Genomic DNA, 6847 nt, shown 5'->3' with positions numbered 1-6847 from the left:
TATTATTATTATTATTATTATTATTATTATTATTATTATTATTATTATTATCCTTTATTTATGAAGCGCTGTAAATTTACATAGCGCTGTACATACAATCTTTTAGTTAGACGATTCCCTGCCCACGGGCTTACAATCTAAAAAGACATGACACAGAAGGAGAAGGGAGTGGTGGAGGGAAAGGGTAAGAGGTCCAGCAGTTCCTCTCTTCCTCCAAGGCCTGGACCAAGGCAGATGGACTGGAGGGAGGGTGAGGCTTCATAATGGATGGTTAATCATTTTCCAGGGAAAATACATACTCTCAAGTAGGATAATACATATACAGTACATAGCAATACAGGAAATGGTTCAATAAACAGGCACCACAAGAACATAAAATAGTAAGCGACAATTATGCAATGCCTGGGAAGGCTTCTCTGAACAGGATGGTTTTCAACTCCGTTTTGAAGCTGGTTAAAGAAGTGATGGCTCTTGCTTGTGGGGGAAGAAGGTTCCAGGAGTGAGGGGAAGCGAGTGAAAAGGGGCGAATCCGGGATGGGGCAGAGGAAATCCTGGGCTGAGACAGCAGGCCTTGACTACCAGAACGGAGGGCCCGAGTGGGAAGGTGAGGAGAAAGAAGGTCTGATAAGTAAGGAGGGGCCAGTCCATGGAGGGCTTTAAACGTGGACAGCAGGAGCTTATACTGAATGCGGAAAGGGAGTGGGAGCCAGTGAAGGGATGCCAACACAGGAGAGATGTGGTCAGAGCGGTGGGTGGAAGTGATAATCGTGCAGCTGAATGCTGAACAGAGATTAAAGGACGGTGGTGAGAAAGAGGAAGCCCAGCCAGGAGGACATTACAGTAATCAAGTCGTGAGACCACTAGGGCATGGACCAGGATCTTGGCAGTAGAGGCGGAGAGATATGGTCGGATTTTGGCAATATTGTATAAAAAGAATCTACAAACCTTGGCTGTGGTCTGGATCTGAGGGATACATGACAGAGAAGAGTCAAAGATAAAACCAAGACTGTGGGCTTGCTGGACTGGTTGAATAGAAGTGTTGTCCACAGAGACAGAAAAGGAGTGTTGAAGGATGGGCTTAGGAGGAAAGACAAGAAGCTCCGTCTTGGACATGTTGAGCTTCAAACGCCGATGGCGCATCCACTGCGAGACAGCTGTGAGGCAAGACGAAACTTGCTGTTCAAGCCTTGGAGAAAGGTCAGGAGTGGAAAGATACAGCTGGGTGTCATCGGCATACAGATGGTAGGAAAAGCCAAAAGAGCTGATAAGTTTTCCTAGGGACAGTGTGTAGAGAGAAAACAGAAGGGGACCCAGAACAGAGCCCTGGGGAACTCCAACAGATAAGGGAACAGGAGAAGAAGTCTGAGCCCCTGCAACTACTGCAAAAGATCTGCCAGACCAGTAAGATCTAAACCAGTCAAGAACAGAGTCTGAGAACCCAAGGTCAGAGAGTATATCAACTAGAAGACAGTGATCAACGGTGTCAAAGGCTGCAGACAGATCAAGAAGGATGAGAACAGAGTAAAGGCCATTAGCCTTGGCCTGTAAAAGGTCATTCGAGATCTTGGTGAGAGCTATCTCTGTAGAATGCCTTGGACGGAAGCCAGACTGAAAGGGATCGAGGATGGAATTGGCTTCAAGAAACTCAAGACAGCGCGAATAGACAACCCGTTCCAAAACCTTAGAAAGAAAGGGAAGAAGAGAAATCGGACGATAGCTAGACAAGGAGGAGGGGTCAAGAGAAGGTTTTTTCAGAATTGGGGAAATGAGAGCATGTTTGAAGTCTGACGGGAAGGAGCCTGTAGAGAGAGAGAGATTGAAGATATGGAGAAGCGAGGGCAGAAAAGAGGGAGCTATAGAGATTAGAAGATGAGTAGGAATTGGATCAAGAGAACAAGTTGCAGGTTTGGAAGAGTTCAGAAGTGAAGAAAGTTCATCCAAAGAGGCAGGAGGAAACACAGAAAATTTGTTAGGCGAAGGCGATAGAAGATTAAGAGCAGAAGAAGAATCAGGAGGGACTATCTCAGAGCGAATAGTGGTAATCTTAGAGATGAAATAATTAGCAAAGTCATTAGGAGATAATGATGAAGAGACAGGAGGAGAGGGAGGTTTAAGCAAAGTGTTGAAGGTGGAGAACAAGCGCTGTGGGCGCCTCTCATTGGCGGAGATCAATGATTTGTAATAATTCTGTTTAGCCATAGAGAGGGCCCGTGAGAAGGAAGAAAGAACAAATTTGAAATGGATAAAATCAGCCCACTCTTTGGACTTTCTCCAAAGACGTTCGTCCGCTCTAGAGCAGGACCGGAGAAACTTAATGTTGGGAGTAAGCCAGGGCTGAGGTCTAGTCTTAGAGGAAGAAGTGTGTACAGAGACAGGGGCAAAATGGTCGAGAGTCGAGGAAAGAGTGGAGTTAAATAGAGACATTGCTGAATCAGCAGAATCCCCGAGATTTAGGGAAGAGAGAGATGAATCTAGGGTCAGACCAAGATGGTTAGAGTCAACAGACTGAAGATCATGAAAATGGCGTTGAACAGTATGACGAGGAGGTGGAGTATAAGTGAGAGCAAAGGAGATTAAATGATGGTCAGATAGTGGAAAGTCAAGTGCCAGGTAGTCAGAAATGGTGCAGTTTGCAGCAAGAACCAGGTCAAGACAGTGACCGAGAGAATGAGTTGAAGAGTTGGAATGTGGTTGGAGGCCAAAAGAAGCCAGGAGAGAGTTAAAGCGAGATGTTGTAGGGTTATTGGAATCATCAATGTGGATATTGAAGTCACCTAGGATCAAAGTGGGGACTGAATCTGAAAGAAAGAATGTCAGCCATGATTCAAAGTCTGAGAGGAACTGGGTGGCAGAGCCAGGAGGGCGATAAATAACTGCGACCCGGAGCTGTACAGGAGAAAAGAGTCTAATAGGATGAAACTTAAAGGAAGAGAAATGATAGCATGGGGGAAAAGATAGAACTTGATACTGGCAGGAGTTAGATAGCAAGATACCAACCCCTCCTCCTCGACCCTCAGGGCGGCTAGTGTGGGTGAAGGAGAGACCACCAAAAGAAAGGGCAGCGGAGGACTGGAGAGCAGCTTTGGCACAGCTTCTGGCCTCTTAAGATGCATGTGTCATTTAAACAGCATACCTCCAAAATGACCCAAAGCAGCTTTATTTTTGCCTGCCTGTTCGGGCCCTATATCTGCGATAAGCCTCAGAGTATCCAGACAAAATATGATGGGGCAGGAAGTTCAATAAAAGTAGAATTAAGAAGAGAGGGGTGGAGAAGGAGGAGAGGAATGGGGAAAATAACTAAAATAGCTTTTGATACCTTAATTGTATTAATGAACCTCTGTCACTTAGAGAATTTCCAACTCTCTGAAATAGGCACTATTTTTGACTTTTGGTGTTGTTTTTTTAATGGTGTAGCTCTAGATCTGATCTGACTTTCTTTTTTCTTCTTTAATTTATTATACTATCCATGAAAAGATGCTGAAGTCTGCTCTCACAGAAATAAATTTGTGCACTTGTACAGTGACATTGGGATAGTTTTGCAATATGACACATATAGAAGAGACAGGGGAAATTAGCTTTAGATTTATAAACAAAACCCTCTTACACAAGTGACTCATTCAAGCTGGCTGTAGATAGTCCTTAATGGTAGCACATATGTTTATGCTAAATAACCTGTAGTACTAACTGAGGTGCCACAATTCTCTCTACCATTAGTGAGATTGATTTTGCTTTGGAGTATCTCTACTCAACAGAAGTACCCTTCAGGTAACTCAAAAAAGTTATCAGGCATGTAGTGCAAATGAGCAGTGAAGATCTGGGAGATGAAGAAAACTACAACACTGCAATGAAATTCATTTTCAGTTCCCAGTGATACAGAGTAGTCATCTGTCAAAATGTATTACAAGATATGACTGCTGCTAATAAACAATGATTTCAATGGCTTAGAAACAAGACTTGACATGAGCACAGCACTTTAAAATTTAAACATACAGATATGAAAAAATTGCACATCTGTCTAGCTAATAATACCTTGTAGTAACTAGGCCCAAGATTCCTGCCAATATATCATATAGAACTTCAAGGCCTCATAGTGGTTTGGTTTTGACAGTATCACAAACTGTAGAAATGCATGTCAACAAATGTCCTTCATAAATTCATTCCAGAATTTTGTGAATAATATGATTATACAACGAGGAGAACTTTCATAATTCTTCATTTGAAGTCTGCCTTACAAATTCCATGAAGATTACATCTCTTAAAGAGGATGAAAGAAGAGGCAGTGAACTGAAACTTCTAAGGTAAAATTCAGTTTGCTTAATGCATGGTTGAATGGACTGGAATGCTTCTCATCTTTTCCAGTTTTGCCAAAAGCTTTTAGAACTGTATTGTGCTGAATTGTATTTACATTGCTGTTTTTCTCCACAGCAAACATATTGAGAGGTGCTTATCTTGAAATACCTATAAACATTTATCAGAGATCCTATCAGGTCTCCCAGACAAGGCTACTTAGAGGTACTTTTAACTAAGCATATATTTGTAGCCGAAAATATTAGCTTCACCTGTAACAAACTTTACTCCCTTATAAAACATGGAAATTCTCCAACTATGAGTAGCATACAGAGTAAATTAGGATAGTGCCACAACAGGATTATACTTGTAACAGGAATCTCACCTTGATGCTCAGTGGGGGTTTATTAAAACTCCACAGTCCCAAAGGAAAACTGTTCAGAAGCTTAACCAAAGCAATACAAACATAATTATGCACCTCGATATGTTGACCCAGTACTATCACATAACAAAGTAATTATGAGGAAGATTGTTGAACTTCTATTTTTTTTACATGTGTTTATTTAGAGGTAAATATCCCCCTTGCCATCCTTAAGCTTTCAGAGACACATTAAAATAACTTCCCTGTTAATAAAATCCAGTCATTATAAAAGGAAAACAAGATATCTGTTTTACAGAGTATCTACAATGCTTTATTTTTAGCTTAAACATTCTTTGTTCATTTTTCTCTTGTTTGAATAACAAAACAACAGGAATGGCTGAATACTATCTGCCCTGCATGTAATGGTGGTTCAGGTTCCATGTTAACACCATCTTCTGCCCTACAGATGTTTACTCTCAGTTGGTCCATCCCAAATTATATTATGGTCTTTTCAACTAACCCCTCCTTCTACCACTCTCTGGAAATTTATTAATTGGACCTCAGTGGTTCCCCCAAAGCCTACATATATCTATAATCTCTGTCTTCTGCCTCAATTCCTCATCATGGCTGCCAGTATACAGATTTACAACTGTACCACAGCCCATTTTATTGCATTTTGTAAAAAGCCCAAATAATGTAAAACTGAAAGATGTTATAGACCAAAACAGAATTTGCAAGGGAAATAACTGACTTAGAGAAATTTCAGTCAGGAGAACTAGTTCTACCTTATGTTTTCATACTACATGAACACAGAGACATAGAAACACAAAAGAATGGACAAACACCTCCCTAAAACCTCTGTAAAGTGTCTTGGATGTGATGGTGGTACATGCCTTGGTTGCACCTCATTTGGATTACTGCCTATGTGGGTGCTGCTTTTGAAAAGTGCTCAGAAACTTCAGTTGGGCCAAAAGAGCTGCAGCCAGGTTGTTAACTGGACCAGCTACAGGGAACACACAACTCCCTTGTTGCAAGAGCTCCATTGGTTACTGGTCTGTTTCCGGGCATATGTCAAAGTTCTGGTTTTGACCTATGAAGCCCTATAAGGCTTGAGCCCAGGTTATGTGACAGATGTATTTTGCTTTATGAGCCCACTAGAGTTCTAAGATCATTTTGAGAGTCCCTTCTCTCTTTCCCACCACCTTCTCAGACTTGTTTGGTGGGAATAAGGAAGAGGCTATGCCCAGATTATGGAACTCCCTTCCCTGGAGAGGCCAGGATGGCCTTGTCCTTGCTCTCCTTCCACCAGCAGGTAAAAACATTTCAGTGCTGTTGGGCTTTTAATAACTGACTAGGGTTGAAACTTGAATGCTGTGTGGTGCTGTTTTTAAGTTTTACATATTATTTTACATTCTTTATACATTTATGAATTGTTTAATTGTGTTTTGAATCTTATATTTATACTTTTATTTAGGCTCTTGTTTAGTTTTTATTTGTATTGTTTTAAATATGTTACTAGCCACCTCAAGTCCCATTATTTTGTGAAAGACTAATATAAATGGGGAAAAAATGGTGATGATGATAATGATGAAGATGCCACTTGGGATTAAAATAGTGTGATATAAAAGACAGTGGCATAGACAAAGAGCCATCTAGAAGCTGAAGAAACAGAGACACTTACACGGTGATGGCATAAGCAACATGAATGAAGGAAGGAGACTCAGCAGCACAAGCAAAGACTTAGCAGTGCTCCAAATGCATTAGAGAAAGATGAAACATGCAAATATATAACTGCATCTTACATGGATAAAGCAAAATAACTCCAAGGTCAATACATACTTTCATATTTGCAAAGGTGCATTTAAAAAAGAAAATGAATTTCCAGCTGGTTGTACTTGTTTCTGAAATGTTTCTCAAAATTATTCACTACCATAAAAAACATATGGGTTTTGCTTATTCACATCTGGTTTGGGTCTTCATAAACAGAGGAGATCTGAGGTTTATTCAACCTGTCTGGATTCCTGAGCAGTAACAACAGAACAGAGAAGTAGAGAGCACTATTTTTTTTCTTCCTGAAGGCACTTGCTTCTTATTGATAGATCAGAATGGGAAATGTGGTCATCCATGGTAACTAGCTTCAAAGCTATAGCTTTGATATGAACACTGGAGTGAGCTGAACAAGACAGTGCTTGCCATTTT

Source organism: Sceloporus undulatus, chromosome 4 (genome assembly GCF_019175285.1).
Source record: "Sceloporus undulatus isolate JIND9_A2432 ecotype Alabama chromosome 4, SceUnd_v1.1, whole genome shotgun sequence".
Lineage (NCBI taxonomy): Eukaryota > Metazoa > Chordata > Lepidosauria > Squamata > Phrynosomatidae > Sceloporus > Sceloporus undulatus.
This window is presented reverse-complemented; position numbering follows the sequence as displayed.